Here is a 13,321-nt window from a genome sequence, read left to right as displayed (position 1 = left end):
TTAAATTAGTGCAACCAAGTAGGAACAAAGATACAATTACTTGCTTAAAGAAAGAGTATGGCTAAGGCTGGTAAGGGGAAAAAAATAACTGCAGTTTAACCATCTCTTCATCATGCCCACTCCTTCCAAAAGAGTACACAGGTGATCTGGCTGTAATAACAGCAATTATCCCTTTTCTTTCAAAGGTCATTGCTTTTAAACTGATATGGAGGACTGAAAAATGGCCCCCACAGATTTCCAAGTTTTAATCCCTGGCACCTGGGAATATGTTGCCTTAACTGGCAAAAGGGACCTTGCGGATATGACAAAGATAGGTAATGGAGAAGATAGGTAATTGAAATGGAGAAATTATCCTGGGTTAACTAAGGAGAGACACTGTCCTTATAAGATGAGGGTAGGAGATCAGAATCAGTAATGACAATTGGGCTAAAGGAAGTAAGTGACTGCACTGGGGGGAGGAAGGGACTACAAGCCAAGGAAGTCTCTTGAAGTTGAAAAATCAAAGAAACGGATTCCCTCCTAAATCTTCAGCTCTGTCAGCAGTTTTACTTTGGACTTCTTATCTTTAAAGCTGTAAAGGAATAAATCTATGTAGTTTTAAGCTACTACACTGTGGTAATTTGATAATCAGCAATAAGAAACTAAGCCTTATAACGAATTAGGTATATATGTCCCCTACTTCCCTGTTAGTTTGAATACCTCTGCTGTAAATAACAGAAATTTCATTTCAAATGACTTCAACAGTTAAGGGATCTATTACCTCACATATTAAAACAGAGTAAGAGAGTCAAGGCATTACAGGTTGGCTAATTTGACAAGTCAGAGACATCACCAAAGAATCAGGCTTTTTCCCCAAATTCCTGACTGTTCAGTCATTCTCAGCATGAAAGTTTTTCTTTTCAGATTGGGCAACTTATGGACTAAAATGACTGTTGTGGTTTTAAGCAATATATCCTGCATTAATATCTAAAGTTTGAAAGACAAACCATCTCTTTCATGTGTTTCTTTCTAAGCACCACAATATTTTCCCAGAAATCCCCAAGTGGACTTTACCTTTATGGCATTAACAAGAACTGAATGATTCATCTATTTTTAAACTAGTGACTGGAGAGGAAATGGTTCAGCTCCTGGGACAATGGGAGGCCTATGGTCTCCTGAAAGACTAGAAAATCTACTTCCCATGTCAAGAAGGAAGAAGAGTTTGGCAGGTGTTATGCGTAGCAAATATTCTCTTCTTAAGGATCCTTTTGGGTAGACATACACCTCGAAGATATTATGTTTGACACCAGACACCCAATAAAGCTAACATTGCAATAAAGTGAATCACATTATTTCTTTGTTTTCCCATTGCATATAAAAGCAATGTTTGCTCTGTTACTTATGTAGTGTGTAATAGCAATGTGTCTAGAAAAAAACAATGAATGTTTTGACTTAGAAATACTTCATTGCTAAAAAATGTCAACTCTGATCTGAGTATCAGGTGAGTCATAATGTTTTTCCTGGTGGAGGGTCTGTCTGGACACTTATGGCTACTGACAGATTATAGGTTAAAGGTTGAGGTAGTTGTAGAAATGTCTTAAAATAAGATGACAATGAAGTTTGCTACCTCTAGTGGAACTTGCTGCCACAAAAAAAAAAAAAAAAAAAAAACTCTGGAATTTTAGTTGATATAACCAAAACAATAGTTCATAGCACACAGTAGAACTTCTTTCAAAATTGGAGGCAAACTTCTCAAACTCTGCCACCATTTTATCAATCAAGGTTTATACTAGCCTAAACCTTTTGTTGTCATTTCAATAATGTTTCCACCATACCTTCAGTTACTTTCTCCATCAAAGTCTCGATCCCTCTAACACAGCCATGTGGACTGGAATCAACTTCTTCCAAATTCCATTTAATGTTGATATTTGGTTCTCTTCACAAAATCCTGTATATTTTCAGTGGCCTCTAGAATTATCAATCTGCCCCAGGAGATTTTTAATTTACTTTGTCCACATGAATTAGAGAAATCACAATGCAGGTCTCTTAGAGACTTATGAAAAGTATTTCTTAAGTAATAACATTTGAAAATCAAAATGATTCCTTCATCCATCAGCTACAGAATAGATGAAAGTAGCGTTAATTTCCTTTAGCATTTCCCAGAACTCTTAAGTGGCCAGGTAGGTACATAGACAATGAGCAACAGTATTATGAGAAATACTTTTCTGAGTAGTAGTTCTCAATATTGAGCTTAAGATATTCAACAAACTGTGTAGTAAATAGATGTGCCATCATCGATTACCTTGTGGTAATTTTACACATAGCAATAAGATACTGATCTTCCATTCATAGAAAACAGAGCAGAGTATATTAAGCTTCATGTCTGAGGTTCGTAAGATTTTCAGAATAGTGAATGGGAATTGGTTTCAACATAAAGTCACCGCATATGTTAGCACCTAGCAGGTAAGGATAAGTTCACTTATCCTTTAACATTTCAAAGCCAGTCATTGACATCTCCTCTTTAACTATGAAAATCCTAACTTGGCCTCTTCTAATATAAGTCTGTTTTGTCTACATTAAAATAATCAGTTGGTGTAGTTATTTTCATCAATTATCTTAGCTAACGCTTCTGGCTACTTTGTTGTAGTTTTTATACCAACACTTTCTTCACCTTCAACTTTATGTCACGGAGATGGATTCTTCCTTTAAACTACATGAGCAAGTTCTATTAGTTCAAAATGTTGTGCTGTAGCTTCCCCACCTCTCTGTCTTCATATAATTGAGCAAATTTAGGCTTTGCTCTGGATTAGGCTTTGGCTTCAGATAGTGCTTTGGCCGGATTGAGCTTCTATTCAGACCAGTAGCACCTTCTCCATATCGACCAGAGCTAGAGCAAAGGTATTGATTAAAAAAAAGAAAAAGAAAAAGTAAACATCATAAGTTTTTTTTTTAAGATTTATTTATTTATGCATACAGAACTAGGGTATAGGCCAGAGGTGCAGGAACAGTGTGAGGATTCACCAGAGACAGAGTGGGAAGCAGAACAGCCAGAATGACAAAGCACACTGCTGAGGGGAGCAGCAGGAGGGTCAGGAGAGGTCTGCCTTGCCATGTGGGTCACCTCCGGGGTGGGGATTGAACTCATGCTGAGGTGCTTTAGCTTCTCAGTGCTGTGCTTTAACCCACTGCACCACCAGGGAGGGACCAACATCATAAGTTGTAATCTAGCATTCATTAACTAGAGAAAAAACTTGACATTTCAGAGAGTTGGTTTGGAATCAAGATCATTTGGTTTTCCCTAACGAGAGGTCACCATTTACTTATTTCTTTTTTATGTTTGTAGAAATCATTTGATGTTTCTCTGAAATTTTTTTAAATATATATGGAATTCTATGCTACAAATGTTCTAGACCAAAAAAAAAAAAAAACACAAAAACAAAACTCTATATGATGTTTGGCTGTTATGCTTTTCTAACCACTGTTTTTCTACTTTGTTGATGTTGGGTGTAGACATAATGGAAGCAAATGATTGTATCAATCCTCGCATACAGATAGAGTCATTATACTCTTCATGATAAATTCATTATAATTTCCTGTAGGAGCCATAGATGCTGCATATGCTGGCACTTCTGCTTATGTTGGCATCACATAATAAAGACAGATGCTTTTTAATCTATAGAACAGTAAGAATCTCTACACCAAGGGGACAAAAATGATCTCATCTGAATCCTATTAGAGCTGACAGTGTAGGACCTTCAAGAACACAAAATCCAGAAATACTAGATGCTGGAACCTTAGAATTTGGAGATTGCAGGAGATCTTAATTGGAGAAATGGTAGTACTGACCTCACAGCATCATTGGTTGCATTAATGAGTTAATCTAAGTAAAACAGAGCAACTTCTGGCACATAGTGTTACAGGGCAACCCAATGTGAACTGGGCTGCCTGTCTGTGGGTCCTCACCTGCGTGCTTAAAATTCAATTGTACTGCAGGTACACACCAAAGGGACAATAGTGGGTTTATTTACAAAAGGGAAAGGAAAAGGTACAACCCATAGAAAGAGAGAAAGAGAGATACAAGTTAACTAGAACATCCTATGAGCTCCGCAGACTTGGAACTCCAGTAATACATTGAAAGTTCACCAAGAGCCAAGCCACCAGCCACCAGCCACACGGTCCAGAGAGAAAAAGAGCATCTAACATGGCTCCCTTATGTGTCCCCAAAAGTCCCAGAATGCCTGCTTAGCTCTGCTGTTGGGTCCTCACAGTACTCCCCCATGGTATTGCTGGGAATTGTAGCTTCAATAACTGGAGTAGGGGGTGGAGTCCACAAAACTCTGCAGAGTTCCTTCAAGACATCCTTCCCCCCTAACAATAATACTCACTAATGTTAACACTATTATAACTCTAGAATGGCTTTGTACTTTCTCTCTCTCCATTCGTATGTTGCTTTGAGTTTTTGGCAAATGAGACAATGCATACAGACTGGAACATATTCTTCACGATGTCAAAGATCCATTTTATAATTATTATTATTATTTTAAAGATTTATTTATTTATGCATACAGAACTGGGGTGCTGGCCAGAGGTGCAGGGGTGGTGAGAGGATTCACCAGAGACAGAATGGGGAGCAGAACAGGCAGATCGAGGAAGTACACTGCTGAGGAGAGAAGGAGAAGGGGGTTGGTCAGGAGAGGTCTGCTGTGCTCTGTGGGTCACCTCTGGGGGCCAGGGATCAAACTCACACTGAAGATGCCACAGAGCACTTGCAGTGCTATGCTTTAATCCGTGGTGCCACCAGGGAGGGCCCCCATTTTATTATTTTTTGATACTGAATAGAAGTTTTAAAGGCTAGTTTTCTGTTACAACTGAAAGAACACAATTTGAGGAAGAGAAGATTTGAGTTCAGCTCTTGACTCTTACTGTATCTGTTATCTTCAGTAAGTCTCAGTTCTATGACAGTGATGATAGTGCCAGCATCTGAATGCTTTATTCTGGAGCATTCGTAAGACTGTTCCTTCATGTCACCATCCTGATTCAGGCTTTGTGCCTTTCATAGATGGAGGCAGGATGTGTAAAATCTGCTACTTTGAGGAACTCAGGGTGGAGGAACTAAAATCGCCATCTGTGTGTGTCCCCACCCTAGAGCATGTTAGGGTGGGGAAGTGGCAGGAAGCAAATATTCCAAGTGCAAATGATGAGTTTCAAATTCTGGAAAACCACACACAGGGAGAGAAATGTTGGCATTATCTGGAAGCATGTTCTTCCCTTTTTTGACTTGAAACATAAGCAGATTTCCATGAGATTTTCTACCTGAGAATGCTTCAACTAAAATGTTTGTTTAGCATTTGCTTTGAACAGTTTGAGGTTCCATTGGGTTGAACTTTCAACTGGGTTGAAGTTTCAACCAGTTTCTTATGATAGAACATTTATATTTGTTCATGTTTAATTATTGTTACTTAGATAGGACATGATGATATTACAGCTCTTTCATTCTTGTCACCTTTGATATTTTCTATAAATAGAAACCTTTTTCACTGTTTGAAATCTGGTTTAATACTATCCAAAGTCAGAGGATTTGGTATACCAGTCTCCTTGGAGAAATGACGTGGGTCTTTAATTCAATTACAGATGGAAGTGAATTTGATAGCGCCTACTATATGCCAATAAAACTTTTGTAGCCACAAACAATCCAGCGACTCAGCATTTTAGTTTTGAGTCAGGTCAAAAAGAGGTCTAGTTTGGGTCTTATTAGCCCTTAATTTGCACATTTTTCCAGTGTTCCGTAAGTACCCATCTGCAAATGTCTATTCAGACCAGAAAGAGGCCACTAACCTGCCCAAGGGCACACCATGATGTGTCTCACATTAAGATCTCCTCTAATCCCCAAATTCTAAGGTTACAGCATCTAAATAAAAGAGGAAGACTCAAAAAAAAAATCTAAATTTGTTTTTGCTAGCTTATCATCATGGTATTTGGCATTACTTAGCCAGAAGCAAAACTTTTTCACAAATCTTGCTTCTTAAAAAGTAACAAAAGGAGAAATATAAAAAGCCAAGGAAACATGGGAAGATCCCATGCCTCATGGTGATAAAAGAGTGAAAACAAAACAATATAATATTTTTCTTCTATAAAATTAGTGATAACTTAAAAATTGATAATCTCCAATGTTGGCAAGGGAGGATAAGCAGTCTCACTTAACAGTTGGTCCTTAAAATATTAGTAAAATTTTGCCAGAAGGAAAAAAAAAAAAGCTAACATATTATATATCCTTTGACCTTGACACTGTACTTTTACAAAATTATTTCAAGGAAAGAATTATGAATGTGCCCAAGGAATGTGCCTTCCAGAAGAATGACTGCATTGTTATCAGCAATGAATAACTTTTTTTAATGCCCAAAAATAGGGGATTAGTTAAATATAAGATGCTATACCCTTACCATACTTGTAGCATGTAATTGTTAAATAATTTATGCATAATATTTGTAGAAAGACTATTGCTCATATAGTAAGTAAAAGAGACACATCAATATCTTACCAGTAATAATCCCTAAGTATAGTTTTCTAAGGTGATTGCTAATATTTTTAAATTTTTTCTTTTCTATAATCTTCTATGGTGAGTACATTTTCCATTTTAATAAAATTGTAAAATATGGGCCCTCCCTGGTAGCTCATCAGGTTAAAGCACAGTACTATGAAGCTATCCATAGCCACCACAGCATAAGTTAGACCCCCAGTCAGGGAGCTGACCCACATGGTGCAGCAGACCTCTCCTGACCTGCCTGCTGCTCCCCTCAGCAGTGTATTTCTATACATTTGATGTTCTGGTCCCGCTCTGTCTCTGGTGAATCCTCTCACCCCCACACCTCTGGCCTGTACCCCAGTTCTTTATGCACAAATAAATCTTTTTAAAAAATTATAAAATACAATGTAATAATACTTTCAATGAGAAAGTATTATTCTTTCATCATATAAAATATGATGTAATGCTTCTTAAACTTGCATAAACTTCTTAATACTATTAAAGCAAGCATTGTCATTCTCCTTAGGTTCCATGTGAGAGTAACTTCGTAAAATTTATGTTGGACTACTTTTTATCAGTCTAATTGCAAATAGCTAAATTGTGGAGTACAATATTTATGGAAGATACTGTTACAATAAAGAAGTGCCCATTTTTTACATTTTGTGTAATGCATGAGGTAGCTATGCACTATTTTAGGGGACAGCTGGGATTTGCAAACTTTCACTCCTGTTCATATGGAAATAAAAGGTAGAGTTAGCAGATGTAGTTGAGTCCAAAATAAAAGGGGTAAAAAGGCAGCAGCCTTTGGTATCAGGGTGGCCTGCACTAAATTCCTATCCCTGCCTTTCACTGGTTGTATGACCTTGGCCCACCAGCTTAGCTGCAATAAACAAAGATGACCATAATATTTACCTCTTCAGTTGTTAAGAGGTTTACAGGAGAAAAGGAATGATAAGAAGTGATAAAAATTTGCATTATACATGGCAAGGAAGCACCCAATGAACTTTAGCTATACTTTCCCATCAATAGGTTCATCGCGTGGTTGTTACATCTGAAGCTCCCAGCTCGGTCTTTTGTGGCCAAACCTGAAGAAGGATGTGAAATAGCAGTATCAGTTAACAACATCATACATTCTTCAGTATTCTCTAGGAAATAGGATGTGTAACCTGCAGAAAAGAATTGAACTTGGGAATTCCTGTACATTCCTTCTCTATTTTTGTGTGCACACAAGGTGTACAAGCACCTTATAGAATCCTTTGGTTGTGGGAAGAAAAAAGGCCATCGAAGAAAACTTTCCTCTGCAGCTAATATTGCAAAGCCTTGGGAGTCAGCTATTCACTGCTTTGTAACCAGAGCCCATTAGGAGTTATACTTCCGGACACCCACTTTGAATTGCATGATTATTTTTCATTCTTTAAAGTTGTTTAAATATAATGAAACTTTTACATTCTTTAGTGGATGAGAATCTGTGAGCAAAGTGGTAAATGTGGTTGAAGCCTGGAGTGAAGCATCCCAACTCAAGGACAACTGATTTATTCAGAACACTGAGACAGGGAACAATGACCACTTTATGTGGTAAAATAATTAACCTGCTAAAACAGTGATCACTCACAGGAAAAATGCAAGGAAGGCTTACTTAAAAAGGGGAAATTTGGGGCCCTCCCTGGTGGCGTAGCAGGTTAAAACACAGCACTAAGACACTATCGAAGCCACTGCAACACAAGTTCAATTCCAGGCTGGGACAGGGGGTTGGGGGGGTCGAGGGGTAGGACAATGGGGGGGAGGGAGGAAGTGGGGAGGGGGGACACACATGGTGTGGGGGTGACCTACATGGTGTGGTAGACCTCTCCTGACCCTTCTGCTGCTCCCCTCAGCAGTGTATCTCAGTCCATCCGCCTTTTCTGCTCCCCACTCTGTCTCTGGTGAGCCCTCTTACCCCTTGCACCTCTGGCCTGTACCCCACTTCTGTATGCATAAATAAATAAATCTTTAAAAAAAAAAAGATGGTGGGGGCAGGATTGGGGAAGGTGGTGAGTTACTCTGGCTATATGTAGAATCAGCAATTGAAAACTTTGTTTCATGTTCCTAAAGTAAAACCCCAGTGCTATGCAGGGCAGGAAAAAAATTTGTTTGCTTCCTGAAAAACACAAAAGCACATTTTTTTCAGATCTTAAAAAGAGATGCAATTTAGAAAAGGAATAATCACAAGCAACACTTTCTACTGAGAACAAAAACCAAAGCAAAAAAAATATTTATGGACATTCCCAAGAAACCACTATGGCAAATCTCATTGGAACTTTAATTCATGTGGAGGCTTTGAAACATCAACACACAGCAGGAAATGAAAGGGCATTTGAAAAATAAAGGACAATTCCAGTTTCTCCTCTCTCGATATCTCTATAAATTGCAAAGAAAGTCCTTATTTTAGCAAAATTGCTATCATATTTGCAAACAGCCGCTCTGGACATGCATCGGCAACCCTGTGCCAACATCCTTGTGTTGCTACGGATTCAAACCCACCTGAACATTGTTTTCGAAAGTAGTTTTGCCTTAGAATAAGTTCATGTGGAGAGTAAGGAATGAGACCTCAGGGCCTGAGAAACAAGAGAAATCTGCTAGAGATCTCAGAGTATGCTATGAAGAGTTCTTTTTTAGCTTCCTGTGAATTCCTCAGCAATTAGTGGTTTGTCTTGAAATGATAGCAGTTGCAAGCTCTGTGACCAGAGATGGGTTGCCTGCCTACATCATGGGAATATCCTTGGCCTGTGAGACAAAAAAGTGCATAGAGTTACTGTGGTACAAAACATATTTTTTCAAAGCTTCATGGGCCTCCCTCTTAAGAATATGCGAAGCAAATAAACAAAGAAATATTGTCTTTCATGAGGATTTCATGGATATGCGAAGGAGAAGGTATTGGTTGTAAATGACATAAGGAATTTCTGAATAAGGAAATGTGACCCAGTGAGCCAAGCTCCCCTCCAGGAAGCAACTCAGACCATTGGAAAAATAAAGAACAGGACAAATGGTTGTGGAATTTTCTAGGTAAGATGACTTTCACTTTCTGGCATTACTCAAAAAGGCATAAGATGCCATGAAATCCAAAATCATCCGGAATTCATTAAATACAATAAAATATTTTTGTTTTGCATTTTTATGCTAATGCTAAGACAACTGCTACCCCTCCCTTGTCATATGCCTGTTTATTAAAGATACACTTGTTCATGGTAGATACGTGGAAAGCACACGGAAAATATTTCCTATCATTTCACTACCCAGCTTGGGCATGCTGACGTGATTAACATACCAGCATGTTTTTTCTTGACTGTTCGCTCTCTATTTTTTTTTTAACATTTTTTTAAAAGATTTTTCATTTATGCATACAAAACTGGGGTATAGGCCAGAGGTGCAGGGTGGAGAGGATTCACCTGAGACAGTGGGGAGCAGAACAGGCTGACCAAGAAGTACACTGCTGAGGGGAGCAGTGGGCGGGTCAGGAGAGGTTAGCTGTGCCATGTGGGTCAGGTGGGCGAGATCAAACTCATGCTGAAGTGGCTTTAGCTTCTTAGTGCTGTACTTTATTTAACCTGCTCCACCAGGGAGGGCCCATCCCTATGTATTTTTTTTAAAAGCTAGTTGAGATTAAACTGCAAGTGTTTGTGTGTATATGTTTTCACTTAATGTACCCTAGGAGTCTTCCAAGATTTGGGAAAACTGTTCATAATTATCATTTTGATGCAGCCTGTTTCATCACATGAATTGACCACAATTTGCTTGCCTGTCTCCTGCTATTGTGCCTTTTGCACATTCTTTTATACATCTGTACATTGCCTGTTGCTTTGTTATTGCAAGAGTTAAGGATATTTCCTTGTCAAATATGAAAGAATGATAGCTCACATGTGCATATGTGTCTATCAGTTTTGGGTGTGGAGGCCAGATATTTTTACCTACTTAGTATTTATTTTCTTTATGTAATTCCTCAAATATTAGGGAGGCTTGTCTATATCTAGAATATATAAAGAACTGTTACAGTCAATAGTAAATTTTAAGTGGGCAAGAGATTTTAATAGACAGATCTCAGAGAAAATATACAATGCTCAACATCACGTGTCTTCAGGGAAAAGAAAATCAAAATCACAAAGAGATATCACTTTCTACTCACTAAGAAAGTAATAATCAAAAAGAATAACAAGTGGAGGGGAGCTATGGAGAAATTGGAAGCCACATAACACTACTGTGTAGCCACTTTGAGAAGCAGAGTGGCAGTGTTTTAATGATTAAACATGGTTATCTTATGACCCAGCAATTCCACTCCTTTTTATAACTCAAGAGATACAAAAACATAAAAACTTGCACATGGTAGCATTGTTGTTAACAACCAGCAACCCAAATGTTTATAAACTGATGAATGGGTAGGGAAGATATGGTATAGTCAGACAAGGAAATATTATTCAGCAATAAAAAGAATGCAGTACTGATATATGCTGCAACATGGATACACCTTGAAAACATGCTAAGTGAAAGGAGCTACAGAATAAGCAGTCACAAAAAACTGCTTATTTTATTATTCATTTATTATTTATTATGTGAAATGTGTAGGATAAACAAAACCAGAGAGAATTTTTCAGTGGATGCCTAGAACTGAAAAGTTTGGGAGGAACTAAGAAGTTCTTATTAATAGGTAAGGGAGTGAGGGGAGGACATGGAAATGTTCTGGAATTAGATAATAGAGAGGGGTTCACAATTCTGTAAATATATTAAAAACCTCTGAATTGTACATTATAAATCAGTGAATTATATGATATATAAGTTAAATATTGATAAAACTGTTTAAAAAGAAGATTTTCAGAACATTATGGAAAAATTGTTCAAATTTTCGTTCATTTTTATCATATCAAAGGTACCCATAATGACCACATGTTCTTGGCAATCTAATTTTCCCAGCTCAAAGCACTACTTGATATCAAAAGGTTTTATACATGTACAAGATGACTTTATAGCCACTGGAGATAAAGCTTCAGATGGTTGACTTGTTAATGGCTGTCTTTCAATACTTCCTAAACTAAATAATTATTTTTAAGAGAAATTAATAGTCTAAATACACAGGCTTCTACTATAAGAGAAAGAACTAGAATAAGATTTATTTACATTCAAATCTTGGAAATTGCAAAAGTTTTGACAAAAACTATATGTCATATATAGTGAGATTATTACCATTTCTAAGCTTTGCAAAAATAAATGCAATTGTTCAGTTTGATTTAATTAGTATCATTTGTTCCTTTTGCATGAACACTTTTGACAGCTTAGAAATAATACTTGCACAGTCACAAGAATGGGATAGAGTAGGGGAGTGGTGGGGAAAAACGAGAGATCATAAATATTTCTGTGATTATTTTTCAGAAAATATCTGCCATTAGCAATAATTATTAAAATGTATACTAGTCATTTTTACTGTTACATGGCTATATTTCAGAACCTATCTGAGAAGAGGTTTTCATAAGGAAAGAACATGAGCTTAAAGGACTTTGGAAAGGGACATGATTAGGAGACAGAATGGAATGCTAACAGAAGTTGAATCACGTTTGTTTTACCACCAACCACACCTTTAGCTACCATGAACACGTAAATTGCCTACCTATTCCTTGCCTTTTTGAATGATTGTTCCTCTCTGTTGACAGAAATGGCAAGTATTCTGTAAAATACATTCTGAATTGAGTCCATTCATTTTCCAATCACTTCTTTGTATCTATCTCACCTCTCTTGTTCTCCCAAACCATGTTCTATTCAATACTTGGCTTCAAAACAAGTCCATAGTACTATAATATGCAGAGTGAATTGTGGAAGGCATCATAGCACCTTGCTCAATTTCACTGACCTGCTCTGAGCTAGTCACCTCATTTGGTCAACTATTCAATGACAACAGCTCAATTTTTATCTCATGGCTGTTCACATGTTTAGGTTCCAGTTATGTATAACAAAACTCTTAACATCACACTCAACACATACAACAATGAACATATTCTTTCCCGCACTCCTGATCTTTCTCCAGTGCTCCTTGTATTACTAAATAACAACCATCCAAAATGTTTGCTCAAAAGTAAAACTTGAGAATTATCCTTTATATACACCTTCATCTTACACATCTAAGTAATTAGGAAACTACTAATTACTTAGTAGACTATACAAGTCTATAGTCTCACTTGAATCATTTTACTTCCCTCAACTTCCCCAGACACTGCCATGCCTTGTCAGGACAACTGAAATAATCTCCTAAGTGAGTTTCTGCTTTCAAGCTTACCTTCTTTCAATATGTCTTTCACACAGTGTGCAGGCCAAAATCTACCTGAAACACTAAACATGGGACTGTCTTAAATTTCTCTAGTAGCACTTTGTGACATTAAAGTAAAACCTAAGCCTGTCAAGAGGATGGCTGTCCACTTCTCCAGTATTGGTTCAACTCTCTGGAGACATTTCAGTTCCTTGAATGAGCCAGACTTTTGCCTGCCTCAGAGGCAGTGCTATTCCTACCACCTGCAGAAGACTTTTTTCCATGAAGGTTAACTTGGCAAGTGATTCCTCAGACTTACAGACACAGAATTATGGAAGACTCATAGCATACCAATTTCTGGTCCATATGTAGCAAATGGTTTGTGAATATAGGTAATCTGTATAGTTCCTATTGGCATAGTAGAAATAGCTAACTAGGAAATACACGGAAATTGTTTGTGTTCCTCTTTTCTGTTTAGCAAACATTTCAGTTTATAACGCTGCAAATATTACAATGTAATTATTCTATCCTAACTTTGACAAAACACTTTTAGT

Source organism: Condylura cristata, unplaced genomic scaffold, assembly GCF_000260355.1.
Source record: "Condylura cristata isolate star-nosed mole 26May11 unplaced genomic scaffold, ConCri1.0 scaffold00002, whole genome shotgun sequence".
Classification (NCBI taxonomy): Eukaryota; Metazoa; Chordata; class Mammalia; order Eulipotyphla; family Talpidae; genus Condylura; species Condylura cristata.
This window is presented reverse-complemented; position numbering follows the sequence as displayed.